At 39.2% G+C, this 16,885-nt stretch overlaps 2 pseudogenes; one reads left to right on the top strand and one right to left on the bottom strand.

Annotated features, from left to right (window-relative positions):
* Window positions 1-11,490: 11,490 nt before the first annotated feature.
* On the top strand, window positions 11,491-11,750 carry LOC114047365 (annotated as a pseudogene).
* Window positions 11,751-15,754: 4,004 nt separating this feature from the next.
* On the bottom strand, window positions 15,755-16,130 carry LOC114046819 (annotated as a pseudogene).
* Between the last annotated feature and the right edge of the window lie 755 nt (window positions 16,131-16,885).

Raw genomic sequence — 16,885 nt, 5'->3', positions numbered from 1 at the left:
GATAATTTCTTGAGAGACGACGTCTAGGGTCTTTTTTTATCATGGCTTTCAGGTAATCCAATGATTCTTAAATTCTCTCTCCTAGATCTATTTTCCAGGTAAATTGTTTTTCCAAGAGATATTCCACATTTTCTTCCATTTTTCATTATTTTGATTTTGTTTTATTGTTTCTTGATGTCTCATGGAGTTAGCTTCCGCTTGCCCAATTGTCATTTTTAATGAATTATTTTCTTCAGCAAGTTTTTGTACCTCTCTTTCCTTTTGGCCAATTCTACTTTTAAAGGATTCTTTTCTTCAGTGAATTTTTGTACCTCTTTTTCCATTTGGCCAATTCTACTTTTTAGGAATTCTCTTCAGTGGATTTTTGTGCCTGTTTTACCATTTGGCCTAGTGTGTTTTTTAAGGTGTTATTTTCTTCAGTGTTATTTTTGTGCCTCCTTTACCACGCTGTTGACTCTTTCTTGCATCACTTTCTTTTCTTTTCCCAATTTTTCCTCTGCCTCTTATTTGATTTTTGCAATCTTTTTGGAGCTCTTCCATTTCCTGAGACCAATTCATATTTTTCTTTGAGGCTTTGCATATAGCTGCTTTGATCTCATCTTCTTCTGAATTCGTGTTTTGATCTTCCCCATCATTGCAGTAACTCCCTATGATCAGGTTCCTTTTTTATGTTTGCTCATTTTTCCATCCTTTTTCTTGATTTTTAACCTTATGTTAAAGTTGGACTCTGCTCTCATGGTGGAGGGAGCACTGTCCCAAGCTTTAGGATTTTTATGCTGCTTTGCTCAGAGCTAGTTCTTGGGGTCTATAAGTTCCAGATCTAATGAGATATGAACTAAGGATAGGTGTGGTCACTGCTCTCCTGGCCTGTGCTCCACCCTGTGAGAAATTACCAGCTCCTTCCTACCCTAGAACTGTGACCAGCATCCCTGCTCCAGCTAGTCCTCCTCCTGGCACTTGACTGTGACCCAGAACTGTGTATGGGCAATGCAACAGAGTCCTGCATTCAGTACCAGCAAAGGATCTACTGTAATCTCCTTCTGACCAGTTTTACAGTCCATTACCATCTATGGGCTGAGAGCTCCAGAAGTTGCCACCACCACTGTTGATTCAGTTACCCCCAGGTGCAGCCTGAGTTGGACTGCATTCCACTGTCAGTGAGACAGACCTTTCTTGCCAACCTTCTAAGTTATCTTTGACAGAAAAATGGTTTCACTGTATCCTTTTGTTGGTTCTGCTACTCTAGAATTCATTTTAAGGCATTATTTCAATGTTGTTTGTAGAGGAATTTGGGAGAACTCAGGCAAGCTCCTGCCTTTACTCTGCCATTTTGGCTCCACCTCCTTCTTTGAAGTACATTCTAAATGAAAACAGACATCCTACCCTATCACTGATATCATATGACAGGTCACTATCAGGAAAAAAAGACCTTATTCTTTCAAATAGAGGGTATTCTTCCAACTCCATCCATCAGAGACTCTCAGAGCCAAAAGTTCTGAATTTGAATCTAATTTAAAATCTGAGCCAAAGACCATTTTCAATATACCTAGTTACCTGACTTACTCACCCTCTAGGGAGAGGAAATGATTACCCCCTAAGGCACTCTACTCCACTTATGGGCAACTCTAGCTTTTCCATAGGAATATTGCAGTGGTTGTTCACCTTGATAAAACTGGTATCATTCTTTAAAAGACATAGAATCACTCAATAAGCATTTATTAAGCAACTACTACACCCCAGGTATTGTGCTAAGCTTTGGAAATACATATTTGAAAGTGAAAGTCTGCTCCCAAGGAGCTCACATTATAATCAAGGAAACATGAATATCTATCCTTATATACAATACACATAGAGGATAGACACAAGGTAACCTTAGAGGGGATGGCACCAGCTCCTGGGGAGATCAAGAAAGTCCTTCTGCAGAAAGTACCACTTGAATTGAGTCTTAAAGGAGACCAAGGATTCCAAGAGACAGTAGTGAAGAGGGAAAGCATTCTAATCTTGGGGGAAAGTCAATGTGTTTGACCCCCTTAACATTTGTGGGCTAAGAACTCCAGAAACCACCACCACTGATTCAGTCGCCCCTAAAGTCTGCTGCCAGTTTGCTGGGGTCTGTGCTTCTGCACTGAACTACATTCCACTGTCACCCCAGTGATACGGACCTTTCTTACCAACCTTCTAAGTTGTCTTGGTCTAGAAAATTGTTTCACCCCATTCTTTTGTGGGTTCTGCCACTCCAGAATTCATTTTGAGGCATTATTTTAATGTTGTTTGGAGGGGAATTTGGGAGAACTTGGGAGAGTCCCTAACTTTACTTTGCCATCTTGGCTCCACTCCAAGAGTATCATTTTAATACTATTTTGTAATATGAAGCCTAAAGAGGCAAAGGGGAGGGGGTTTGATATGCTTCCAAATATGGGATGTTGCTCTGGGAGCAGGAAGAGGGGAGAGATACATTAGGAACGTGGGCAATGTAAAATCAAAATTTGGCAATACTTGAAAACATCACCTACCCTTTGATTCCAGCTATCCAACCTCTTCTGATTCAGTCTCACTGTATTATTATCTAGTTCGTGTTTCTTCATCTTCTTCACAGGAATAATATAAAACAGTTTATCAAAACTTTTGCTGAAATCTAGGGAAAAAGTATAGCTATAGCATTTCCCTCATCAACTAGTTTAGTAATCCTTCAAAAGAGGAAATGAGGTTGGCCTAGCATGACCTGTTCTTGATGAAGGGTGGGGAGGGGGGAAGGTAACAAGCATTTATTAAGCACTTATTATATTCCAGGGACTATGCAAAGTATTTTACAAATATTATCTCTTTTGATCTTCACAATAACCCAGTAAGACAGGTTTTTTTTAAAAAAAAAAATACCCATTTTGCAGTTGAGGGAACTGAAGCAAACAGAAGTTAAGTAATTTACTCAGTCACACAGTTAATAAGTGTCTAAAGTTGGACTTGAACTTGGGTCTGTCTGATCATGTCAGCTCCTGTAATCACTGCTCCCTTTCTAGATGTTCACTAACCATCTCTTTGATGATCCATTCTAGGCTTTTCCCAAGAATTAAAGTCAAGATCACTGACGTATTGTTTGAAAACTGTTTTCTTCCCTTTTTTGAGAATTGGAACATTTTCCCTTCTTATGGAACATCTTGAATTTTCCATGAACTGTCAAATATCACCTACATTGGATCAGCAATTAAATATGCAAATTTTTTCAGTACTTAGGCCTTTAGCTATCTCCTTATCTACTAATGTACTAATTGGGACATCGCTGTGCCTTCATCTCTCCTGAGTAGATCTCTCTCCTCTCTCCTTCCCTTCCTATCTCGCTCTCTCCCTCTCTCTGTCTCTCTCTCTCTCTCTCTTTTACACACACACACACACTTTCTCTTTCTCTCTATATATGTTTATATAAATACCTAGTTATTGCTATCTCCCCCATTAGAATCCTCTTGAAAGTAGGGACTGCTTTTTGCCTTTCTTTGTATCCCCAGTGCTTAGCACAGTGCCTGGCACATAGTAAAGAACTAAAAAAAATGCTTGTTGACTGACTGGCCTATGGTGTGTAGATTCCATTCTATCCTCACCCAACCTTTTTTTTTTTTTTCAAATAAAGACAACATTAACTCTTGTCCAGGCTTGCTCTATCTCTCCCGGTCTCCATGGTCTTTCAAATAGCAATGCCGATGATTCATCAAGGGCAGCTAGGTGTTTATTATCTCCTTACTTATCCTGGGTATCAATTCCCTGCTAGTCATTTTTGCTCTGTCATCTCCAGGGCAAAAGTCATTCTCCTTGATTGAGGAAACAGAAACTAAATAAGAATTAAGCAGTTTTATTGTCTCTCTGTCATCAGTTATCAAATTGCTCCTATGTACATATATTAAATAATAAATAGTATTATGTATTATATATAACAATACATAATGTATTACTATGATACATATGTATGTATATATATATATATATACCTTTTTGTTGGCTTCATCTCCCCTCACTAATTAGCTTCAAATCACTGTGATTTTTAGTACTCCTAATATTTTCATTTTTTTCCATTTCATTTTTTAATTAACAAAGATTTATTTTTCTCCCTCTTGACCCCAATTAAAAATAAAAATAAATTCCTGTAACAAATATGCATAGTGATGCAAAAGAATAATCACATTGTTGTCCATGTCGAAATATGTATGTCTTATTCTGCATCTTAAATCCACCATCTCTCTATTAGGAGGTAGGTACCATAGTTCATCATCAATCCTCTGGAATCATGGCTGATTCCACTAACACTGTTTTTACAGGAACATATCATGCTCTTATATTCATGCCTTGTTTATATCTTATGTTTCCTTAAAATATGTTAGTTGGTGATTACCGTGTGCATTCATATTGGTCTATTCTGATAAACCCCATTTTTCCCCTTCATGACATTTGTTTCTTTTCAGATCTTCAGAATTTTTTTCTTGAGTATCTCCCATAGTTCCTGAGCTGACTTCCCCAGTAGTGTTTTAATCTATGGAGTCCTTTTGCAAAATACATTGTGCATGGCAGACTCCACCTAGGTTTCCTCTACTCTAGAGGTATCAAACTCTAATAAAATCAAGTGCTGGTAAACTCTACATAAGGATCCCTATAGGCTTCATATTGACTCGGAAAACCACATATTAACATTACCTGCGTTTCATTGTATTTTTACATATTGTGTTAAATAGTACCCAATCACATTTTAATCTGGTTCAGAGTTACTCATCTGTAAAATGAAGGAGTTAGACCAAATAACCTCCACAATTCCTTTTAGATCTAAATCTATAATTATGATTTGATTATATGATATTTTTACTCTATTCAAAATGCATCATAGAATTTATGTCTCTTCTCTAGCTCTCCAGTACTTTGGGTTCACATAGACTCAATTCAATACTGGAAACTGATTCCAAGGGGTCACAATCTCTCCATAGCCCTTGTCCTGAATCAGAAAAGCCGTGGGAAATTTCATGAACCAATAAGTATGGCTTATGTCTAGATTTCTCCCACTTAATGCATAACATGGGCTTTAGGTAGGGGACAGCCCTCATTTAATCCATCCCAGAAAAATGTTTAAGATACAAAGGACTCCCAAGGAGCCCATAAACAAATACAGAAAGATTAAACACCCAAATAGCTCATTAAATTCCAAAATAAGGTAATGACATAATGAACAAAGACTCCTCATTTACCCAGGACCTACCCTGTGTAAGCAACTCACAAGACAGCAAGATTGTCGAAGTTCACATCTCTCACTTCCACCCCTATCCCCTGCCATGGCTTTAGACCTTCAGTTACAGGACGGCTCTCTTCCTTCTCAAAGAAGCAAGATGTTCAGAAAATCTTTTCCCTTTGCGAGGCTGATGCCCAAATTACTAAACCTAGAAAGTCTCAAGCTTAAGAGAACTCTTGGAAGCTCTAGAATCTTTGATCTAAATCCGAAAGGTACCTCAGAGGCCATCTAGTCCAATTCCTGCAATTTAAAGATGAAACTGAGACCCAAGAAGTTGCGATATTCCCAAGGTCGTATACATAGTAAATGTCAAAGGCAAGATTTGAATACCAACTCCAGAATCAGTGGTCTTTCCGTTGGACCAAACTGCTGCCCTAGAATTTGCCGGTCACAACTGTTCTCAGGAATGCTGGTCTCTGAACTGTGCTTAGAAAATGGAAAGAGAGAGGCAGAAGGGAGCCAGAAAGTCCGTGTCCATGAACTCTCCTCTCAGTTCCACCAGTTCCACGCTCCCCATGCGTTTCTACTCCCAGCTGCCATTTTCTGCTCCTGAGTGAAGGTGGGAGAAGAAGAAATTCCTCACCCTTCGTTGTTGGTTTGGAAGTCCAAAGAAGGGTAAGGGATGAGGGAAAAAAGAAAAGAAAAGCTGGACTTTTTCATAAATCATCTTTATAAACAAAGGGGAAAAGGCATCACTTCTGACAAGAGTCTGTCTCCCTTAATTCTCCTCTTCCAATCACCTTAGAGGCAGTCTAAGTCACTGAGGACCAATTAGAGATTTTCCTTGTGTCCTATTAACAAGAGGTTAGAACACAAGTTTAGGTCCATGGGAAAAGCCCTTCTGACAAAGGTCCATACCTTGTAATCTCATCAAGTGGATGGGGAGGTAGACACATAAAATTGAGCCAGGACTTCGCTGATTGTTGAGGACAAGGATTCTTACATAGCAATGGATTGTATCAAATGGCCTGTGAGGTCTCTTCCAACTTTGAGATTTTATATATCTCAAATGATAATTAAACAGCCATGTTAAATTCCAATTAAAATAATAATACCTCACACATAGCTATAATGTTTTTAGATAAATAATAGGTGATACAGAGATAATAGAGATAGAGCAAGCATATATTAAGTGATTAGTATTAGTATCTTAAGCTTTGTGTTGAGAAAGGAGAGCAAGACTGATTCCATGTTGAATAAGAAACTGTATTAGCAAAAGACTTAGTGACTTCAGTTAACAAAATTGTTTATAAAGCACTATATATCAGGAACTGTTTCTCCTCTCTGATCCAGGATAAAACCAAACCCAGAAAAATGTTCTAGTCATTGTTGATATTTATTTTGTTGACAAGGTAACACTCATTCAGAAACCTGTAAAAGTATGTGGCTATGCTTTGCATAACTAGAACAATGCTCAGAGTAATCTGACTCCATCTCCCCTCCTTGTCAAGTAAAATATCTGATTTATGTGGCTGAACTGGGTCTCATTCATTGTCAGTGTTTAGTTCTGGGAATACAAATATAAACAAGCCTGTCAGTACCTGTCCTCAAGGTGCTTATATTCTAATGGTGGAACACAACACATAAAGGAGATTTGGAAATTGGGGGGAGGAAGGAAGTAGCAACATGCAAGCAGCGTGATACGGTGAAGGCTGGGACTGTTGTTCAGTCATTTTCAGTCATGTCCAACTTTTGTGACCACATTTGGGGTTTTCTAGGCCAAGATACTGGAGTGGTTTGCCATTTTCTTCTTCAACTCATTTTGCAAATGAGGAAATTGAGGCAAACATGGTTAAGTGACTTGCTCAGAGTTATACAGCTACTAAGTGTCTGAGGCCAAACTTGAACTCAGGTCTTCTGGACTCCAGGTCCAGGTGCTCTATACACTGAGCCACCTGACTGCCTGCTACAAAGTGCTTTTCTCACAACAACCCTATGAGGTAGATAGTGCAAGTATTATCTCTTTTACAAAGGTGGAAACTGAGGCCCATGAAGGTAAAGTGACTTGCAGAAGATTACACAGCTAGTACTATGTGACTCTGGGCAAGTCATTTAACTTAGCTATAACTAAAGTAAAGGTGAAATGAGCCTGTTTTGCAGAACTCAAGCTTCCCAGGAAGCAGGAGCTTGGGGACAAAGAGATGTTAATGTTTTGAGGGTTGTCCTCTACATGTAACATGGGAGTGTCATTGTATGGTTCAGAGGGAGGCAGAACAAACATTTCCAGTCCCTTCTCTCCCTACTCTTCTTCAAGTGAGACTTTATTTCCTGTCAGGAGGAGAATCAGGAGGCTGGGGCCAAAAGCTTGGCCACTGTGTTCTCCTCCTAGGCTAGAATTCTATCTATCTGTTCCCTTAAATATTATTAGTCTAGGGGATATGTTTTCAGGTTTAATCTAACTTCTGATTGTTGTTTCATTATTGGGGAAAGAAGGACCCTTAGCTTTGTATCCAAGGCTTGACCCCTTTCCCACAAAATACCAGTTCCACAATGAATATACATAAGATGTCCATAAAACCCATTTCTCCAAATTGATAACAAAACAGAAATCAGAGAAAGAACACATAAGGGAATGTATACCAGACAATACATAGTAAAGCAACTTTCCCATTGGGAGTGAGGTAACTTAAGAGACCTAGATTCTCCCTCAAGGGGAAGTTCCCCAAAATCTCTAATGTAGCAAGCTGGGTATATGATGAAGACTGCCAGCTCCTCTCACGTTAGCTTCTTCTCAGAATCTTTTCTTTCAGCGAACTGAAGTGGGGTTGGCATTCTCTCTCTCAAAGCTGGAAGCCAGAGGCCCCCAAAGCCCAAAGAAACTCAGTCAAGTCAATTAAAGAAGACTTAGAGAGTCCTGGAAAAACTAGAACTCTCCTGTTTTGGACAACTCTGCCCCTCCCACTCCCTCATCCCCATCTGCCCCCTCAACTCCACCCTTCCCCCACCCAAACACACACACAGCACAAGGTAAGGCATTTATCTCCCTCCGTGAAGAGAGAATCCCACGGCAATGGGCTTTGGGACTAGAGTTACATCAGCATTCAAATATTTTCCACGAAGAAGCTTCTTTTCTCAGGGAAGGTAACCAGGCCTTGACAAGCACAAAAAGCCCTAGTTCTTTCATCTGTTTTATGATGCTGCCTAGTGGAGTCAGCGATCAGTGTTTACTAAAGGAATGGACCCTAGAGATCATATGTGCTTTGACAGATCTTGAAACTGGACTGGCTCCATATAAGAGACAAAGTCATCCCAAACTAAAAGCTCAGAACTGTAGAATATCAGAGCTGGAGATTATATAATCCAACACTCTCATTTGACAAAGAAAAAAACTGAAGCTAAAAGAATGGGAGTGATTGTCAAAGAGGGATCTCTCACTTGAAAAACTGAAAGAAAAGTGGTTCTACAAACATAAATAAGAGAGTTTGGAAGAGTAGCTTAGTTATATTGTTTTTTAAAGACATCTTTCTTGCCCAGTCTAGAAGCTCTGTGGCCACTCAAAGGCCCAATCCCATTGCTGACCAATACTAAAGTTTTTACTTGCTCCATTTTTAGCATGGGCCAGAGATCACCATACTTTTGCCAAACTTAGTGTGGACACCAAACTCCTGAGCTCAAACAATATTTCAGTCTCCTCAGCAGCAGGAATTATAGGAGTATGCCACCACACTGGCAGGTATAACACTCTTAACTGTCAGCTTATGTTTATTAAACACCTACTATATGCCACTCACTGTATGAACTTAACATAGAAACTATTTCTTCTGTAGTGAGAATGGATCACATTGAGCCATACATACTCTTGACTGGTCTGTGGCTGGACTTAGGTCATAGGTTAAGGACTGGAAGGGACTCCAGAGACAATCATTAGAATTTTAGGGTTGGAAGGGACGTAGCAGCCAACCAGTGCAACTTGTAACCAAAAGGAATCCCCACCACAAAATGGAAGAGAAGGGAAGGGAATAAACATTTATATGGTACCTGACCCTTTACAAATACTATGTCATTTGATCCTCACAACAACCCAGAGAGGTAGGTACTGTAATTATACCCATTTACTCTGGGAGGTAGAAGGGTAGAGCCAAGATGATGGAGAAAAGGCATGGACTCGCCTGAGCTCTCCCCAAAACTCGTCCAAACAGGTTTATATAAAACCTCAAAACAAATTTTGGAGCAGCAGAACCCACAAAAGGATGGAATGAAACAATTTTCCAATGTAAGACAACTTAAAAGAGTGGCAAAAAATGTCTGTTGTACCAGGGTGAGAGTAGAGTACAGTCCAGCACAGGCCACCCCAGCAAACCAGAAGCGGGCCTTGGGGCAACTGAATAAGTGGCACCAGTGGTGGTTTCTAGACCTCTCAGGCCACAGGTGGTAAGGGGGACAGACAACTGGTCAGAAGGAGATTACAGGGATACCTTTGCTGGCACTGGGGACAGTACTCAGTTGCATTGCCCACAGTTGGATCTGGGTTACAGTCCTGGGCCTCAGTCCCAGGGCAAGGAGGAGCACTACCACACCAGAGCTTGTAGCCACGGTAGAGCAGGGGCCCCAGTTACAGTTCCAGAATGGAAAATGGTGCTTATGGTCACTCACAGAGCAGAGCACAGGCCAGGAGAGTAGTAAACACACCTTTCCCTAGATCATACCACTTTGGAAGAACTACAAACTTACAGGTCCCTAGAATTATCTCTGAAAATAACTGCACAAAAAAACCTGAAGCTTGGGACAGTGCCCCCTCCATTCCAGAAGCAAAGCCCCACTTTAGCATGGAGTTAAAAGTCAAGAAAGAGGCTGGAAATGTGAGTAAACAGCAGAAAAAGATCCTGACTATAGAAAGTTACTGTGATGACAGGGAAGATCAAAACACAAACTCAGAAAAAGACAACAAGGTCAAAACTGCTACATCCAAAGCCTCACAGAAAAATATGAATTGGTTTCAGGACATGGAAAAGCTCAAAAAGGATTTTAAAAATCAAATAAGAGAGGCAGAGGAAAAATGGGGAAAAGAAATGAAAGTGATGCAGGAAAGAGTCAATAGCTTGGTAAAGGAGGCACAAAAAAATACTGAACAAAATAACACCTTAAAAAACAGAATAGGCCAAATGGTAAAAGAGGTACAAAAATCCACTGAAGAGAAGAATTCCTTAGAAAGTAGAATTGACCAAATGGAAAAAGAGGCACAAAAACTCACTGAAGAAAATAATTCCTTAAAAATTACAATTAGGCAAGTGAAAACTAATGATTTTATGAAATACCAAGAAACAATAAAACAAAAACAAAAGGATGAAAACAGAAGAAAATGTGAAATATCTCATTGGAAGAACAATTGACTTGGAAAACAGATTCAGGAGAGAGAATTTAATAATTATTGAACTACCTGAAATCCATGATCAAAAAAAGAGCCTACATATCATCTTTCAAGAAATTATGAAGGGAAACTGCCTTGATATTCTAGAATCAGAGGGTAAAATAGATTGGAAGAATCCACCAGTCACCTCTTGAAAGAGATGCCAAAATGAAAACTCCCAAGGAATATTATAGCCAAATTCCAGAGCTCCCAGGTCAAGAAGAAAATGTTGCAAGCAGCCAAAAAGAAATAATTCAAATATTGTGGAACCACAGTCAGGATAATACAAGATTTAGCATTTTCTACATTAAAGGATTGGAGGGCTTAGAATATGATATTCCAGAGGGCAAAAGAGACAGGATTGCAACCAAAAATCACCTAGTCAGCAAAATTGAGTATAATCCTTCAGAGGAAAAAAAATAGACAATGAAATAGAGGACATTCAAACATTCCTGATGAAAAGATGAGAGTTGAATATAAAAGATGACTTTCAAATATAAGACTCAAGAGAAATATAAGAAGGTAAACAGAAAAGAGAAATCATAAGGGATTAAGGTTTATACTGTTTACATTCCTACATGGGAAAATGATACTTGTAACTCCTAAAAACTTTCTCATTATTAGGGCAGTTAGGAGTATACATAGACAGAGGGGACAGGTGAAAGTTGAATATGAAGGAATGATTATCTTAAAAAATAAAATTAAAGGATGAGAAAGAGGAATGCATTGGGAGAAGAGGAAAGAGAGAGATAGAATGCAGTAAATCATCTGATACAAAAGTGGCACAAAAAAAGCTTTTACAGTGGAGGGGCAGATGAGTGAAGTGGAGGAAGCAATTGAACCTTACTCTCCTCAAAATTGACTCAGCTTTATCATGGTGAAAGCTCAGCTGTCATCTCATCAACATGTCCTCTCATAAAACATTCAGAATCAAGAGGTTCCTGGCCAAGAAACAGAAGCAGAATCATCCCATCCCTCAATGGATTTGAATGAAAACTGGAAATAAGATCAGGTACAACTCAAAAAAGAGACACTGGAGAAGAACCAAGCTTGGATTATAAAGAATGGCCAGAGCAATGAAAGACATTCTACACCAAGACCACCTCCCCCCCTTACCATGGCATCCTTCCATCCATCCATCCATCCATCCATCAATCAATCACTCAGTCGCCTCATTGCCCCCAATAAGAAGTAAATTACCACTACTGCCCTCCCATTTTGGAAGCTGTCTGCCAAGATGCAGACATCCAAAAACAAACAAACAAAACAAACCCCAACAAACTGTTAAATTTGTCTTGCCCTTAAATGTTTTCGTAAATTGCATCCAGGCATTTGGGTACAGTGTATTGTGATATAGTTTAAATAACTGTTATCTGCATCTCTGTGTAACATTTGTATGTTTGAGGTTATGCTTAAGAGGCAGAGATCTTAATGAAACAAGTCATTCCTGTCAAGAAGAAAAACCAAGCTCAAGCCCTGCCATGAATAAGCCATCACCATAACCTCTCTGTGTTTTGTTTTGTGTTCTAAGGAGTTATAAGACAGCACCTACCTCACAGGGTTGTTGTGGGGATGTAAGACTTGCAAGCCTTCAGTGTAAGCCTCCAGGGCTGCTAATCAGGAGCTGTCTCAGCCAGATTATGCGCAGCTGACTGTGCTCATTTATCAAACTCACAATCAGAGAAGTAACCTGTTGACCCCCCTACACCCCCCCCATCCCGCTTATTTCATACAATAAGCCTTCTTCGTTCCTTGTTGGGAGGTGGTAATTAAGTGTTGGCAAGTTCAAAGTTGTTGGTTATTTGTGTGTTAGGGAAAGCCCAACCTTTGTTAGGAACTAGACCTGGTCCAGGTGAATGGTTTCACAATTTTCTGAAGATGCAATTCTGCTAATAAAGGGCTTCTATAAAAAAAAAAGAAGAAGAAGAAGAAGAATTGACTCAAAGATGCAATAACATACACACTCAGTTGGATGTAGAAATCTATCTTACCATATAGGAAAGAAGGAGAGGAAGAGGATAAGAGAAGAGGGATGGGGTATTACTGATAGAAAGGAGGGTGGATTGGGGGAGGTAAAAGTCAGAAACAAAAACTTTTGAGAATGGACAGGGTGAAAGGAGAGAGTAGGATAGACAGCGGGGAAATAGGATGGAGGGAAATACATAGTTAGCAACCATAACTGTGAAAAAATTAAGTTTCTCTGATAAAGACTTACCTCATTTCTCAAATATAAAGAGAACTGAGTCAAATTCATAGAAATAAGAGCCCTTCTTCAATTGATAAATGGTCAAAGGATATGAACAGGCAGTTTTCAGACAAAGTAATCAAAGCTATCAATAGCTATAAGAAAAAATGCTCTAAATCACTATTAGAGAAATGCAAATTAAAACATCTCTGAGTTACCACCCCACACCTGTCAGATTAGCTAATATGACAGAAAAAGAAAATGACAAATGTTGGAGGGGAGGTGAGAAAAATGAGATATTAATGTTCTATTGGTAGAGTTGCGAACTGATTTGACCATTCTGTAGAGCAATTTGGAACTATGAGCAAAGGGCTATAAAACCACCTTTTGTTCCAGCAATACCACTGCTAGGTCGGTATCCCAAAGAGATTTAAAAAAAAAACCAGAAAGGAAAAGGACCTATATGCACAAGAATATTTATAGCAGCTCTTTCAGTGGTGGCAAAGAATTGGAAATTGAGGTTATGTACAGCAATTGGGGAATGGCTGAACAAGTTATTGTATATGATTGTGATGGAATACTATTGTGCTATAAGAAATGATGAGCAGGATGCTCTTAGAAAAACTTGGACTTAAATGAACTGATACAAAGTGAAATAAGCAGAACTGGGAGAACATTATATATAGTAACAGCAATGTTTTATGATGATCAACTGTGAACAACTTAGTTATTCTCACAGCAATACAATGACCCAAAACAATTCCGAAGGACTTAGGATGAAAAATGCTATCCACCTCCAGAGAAAGAACTGATGGAATCAGAATGCAGATTGAAGTATACTTTTTCTTTACTTTTTTTATTTTTCTTGAGTTTTTTTGTCTGTGTTTTCTTTCACAACATGACTAACATGGAAATACGTTTTGCATGACTGCACATGTATAAACTAATAAGATTGCTTGCCTTCTCAATGTCGGGGGGAGGGGAATAAGGGAAGGAGGAAGAGAATCTGGAACTCAAAAATTTTTAAAACAAGTGTTAGAATTGTTTTTACATGTAATAGGGGGAAAATAAAATATTTACCCTGGGACATAGTTACTGTTATTATTCTCATTTCACAGTTGAGAAAACTGAGACAAATAGAGCTTAAGTGAGTGACTTGCTAGTAAGGGTCTGAGGCTGGATTTGAACTCAGGTCTTCCTGACTCCATGCCCAGTGTCCTGTCCACTGTGCCACTTAGCTGCCTCATACTTGACAAGTGACTTGTCATCATAGAGTATTTACTTTAAGACCTTCAATGAGTGGGAACTCACTACAGTCTACCTCCCACAGAAGCCTTCAACACTGAGGTCTCGGTTATGCTCTGAAGATTAAGAACCAATATTGTTAGTATTCTAGTCTCAAGTCCTTGTTCTACCTGGAATAAAGACCAAATGAATCTCCCTTAAATAAAACATTTCATCCAAATAGGGTACATATTTAACTCCCAAAGAAGGCTGAACCCATAGCTAGATCATATGTAATAATTTAGGGTGGTCAAATTGAAAGTGGAAGTATCTTTTATTTTAACCAAAGGGAGAGATATTTAATTAAATATCCCTTTTATTTACCATTGATCAGGCTTAAAGAGGGTGTGATTAAGATCATTAGTTTTGAGAAGACATCTTCTCCCAAGATGCCTGCCTTGACACTGATCTCTTTGTTTAGTAATTTTAAAAATCCAAATTAAATGATGTCTTTTTGTTTTTACCATGGTGGTAGAATTTCATCTCCCCTTCCCCCAATTCCTATGAAATTCGAGTTGGGGGAAGGAGAGTGGGAGTCTTTTCTGTTTTAGCAGAAGGAATTTTGTTGGTCAGAACTTCTCCCCAAGCAGATACTTACACATTTATCAAATTATGTGTCTCTTGACATATTTGGCTAAAATGCAAGAGTGGTTTTTTTTTCTTCTATGATTCTGCGGCAGCCCATTTCATGTTTGAACCGCTCTAATTGTTAGGAAGTTTTTCCTGATGTTGTTTACATAAGTTTTTTGCATGTTGTCTTCCTCATTAGAATGTGAGTTTCTTGAGGTCAGGGACCATGTTTTTGTCTTTCCTTGTATCCCCAGCCCCTAGCACAGTGCCTAGTACATAATAAGCACATAATAAATGTTTGGTAACAGGCTAATTGACCACAAGTCTAAAATTCCCTCTTTGCAATTTCCAACCATTGCTCCTATTCAGAGCCATCTGGGGCTAATTCTCTTCTACATGACAGCCCCATAGATGCTTGAAGATAGCTATTGGTCAGTTGAGTTTTTTAAACCCAAGTATATGACCACATTGATCCCTACCAAATCACATTTTATTAATTTCCTCCCAGTGTTCTATTCTGTCAGGTTCTTTTTTTCCTTTTTTCTTATTTCTTTTTTTTTGTTTTGTTTTGTTCCTGACTCTGTCATAATAAGTTAGCTATTTGGCCCAGCTTTGGAGTCATTTGTGAATTTGATCAGCAAATCATCTATACTTTTACTCAAATCATTCATTGATAAAAATTTTAAATAGTGTAGGACCACATACAGAATCCTAGGGCCTCTTCTGGAGGTCTCCTTCCAAATTAACATCAAATTTTTAGTGACTGCTTTTTGAGAACTACCATATAATCGGTCCCAAATCCATCTAATTGTATCAGTGTCCAGGCCACATAAGCTGGTTTATCAAACATTGTGTAAAAAAATCTAGTTAAACTATTTCTATAGCATTCTCCCAGCCTACTAGTTCAGAAACCCTACCAAAAAGGAAGCAAGATTAGTCTGACATGATTTTTTAAAAAGTCAACTGTTTCTCTATTGCATACATCATAAAGAGATTTCTCAATTTCCTCTTTCACAGAAAACAGTTAAGTACATTGAATTTAGCATGTTGTAAGCTATGAACCTGCTTACTGCCTAGATAAGGGGAAATTCTTCCTTATACCAACAATTTATCCAGGAGGCCATTTCATTTGATGGCCTCCAAGTACATGGAGATGGATATGAAAGACCGTTTGTCTCCCATCTTCACCTTCATTGATCATCATCCGGTATCCCCTCTTCAAGCCCTGAGCACTGGCACATTTCTTGCCAAGAATTATGTCCAAGAAGACTTTCATCATCATCCTTTGTTACAAGTATCTGGGGAATGGGTTTCTTCAGTATCACTAGGAAATGAGTTGGGGCTTGTGGGCAAACATTATGGAAAGCAAGATATTGGTCATCCTCAAAAATCATGTTGGCTGGGATTTCCTTATGAATTATTTTCCCAAAGATCTTGTCTCCTCTCAGGTGGCTGGTGTGAGGTTTGCTGATCTCATCTGCCATCACTGAAAGAGACTCTGTTGACCAGCTCTAGATAGCAGAGAACTGGAAAGAGAGAGAGGAGGAAAGAAGGAAACAAATAATAGCTACAGGGGCAGCAGAGAATGTACCCATTCTTGATGATGTCATAATGGTTCTTTGTGATCACTGCTTACTTCTTCTAGACATTCTATAACCACCTCTACATTAATACATACTAAAATTTTGCCCCAAATCAAAATCAATCTCACTGATCTAGAGTTTTCAAGATCTGCCTTCCTTCTTTTTTAAAGGCCTGGACAACACTGACCCTTCTCCAATCCTGCAGTTCCCCTCCATAAGACCTTTTATATATCATTGCATGTGGCATCCAGAGCCTTTTCAGGCTCTTTTTGGAAATGCCAGACTCCAAATCAAATATATCCAGGTACAAATATCCCCACTCTTCCTCTCACCCCACCCCCTATGCTCTCACTGAGGGATGAGCTGAAGGAGCAAACCCTAAACACTATGGGCCTGGAGTCTTAACCAAGCAGCCCCTCATATAAGACAAGCTCCAACCCCAAAGAATGCCCCATCCTTCATCCCCGCTGTCCCCCTCTCTTCCATATGATCTGGTAGCACAGGATATAGAGCTAGCCACTGGGCTAAGTCAGAATATAGCCAGTTTCTTCCATGACTCTTTTATCAGGTTCCTGTCTCAGGCCAGCTGGGGAACTAAATCTCCCACCACATACCAACCTGCTCTGGAACTTCTTACCTGGGAGCAGTAGGATCCT

The sequence above is a fragment of the Vombatus ursinus genome, unplaced genomic scaffold (assembly GCF_900497805.2).
Source record: "Vombatus ursinus unplaced genomic scaffold, bare-nosed wombat genome assembly UNPS02014786.1, whole genome shotgun sequence".
NCBI classification, from domain to species: Eukaryota; Metazoa; Chordata; class Mammalia; order Diprotodontia; family Vombatidae; genus Vombatus; species Vombatus ursinus.
This window is presented reverse-complemented; position numbering and strand designations above follow the sequence as displayed.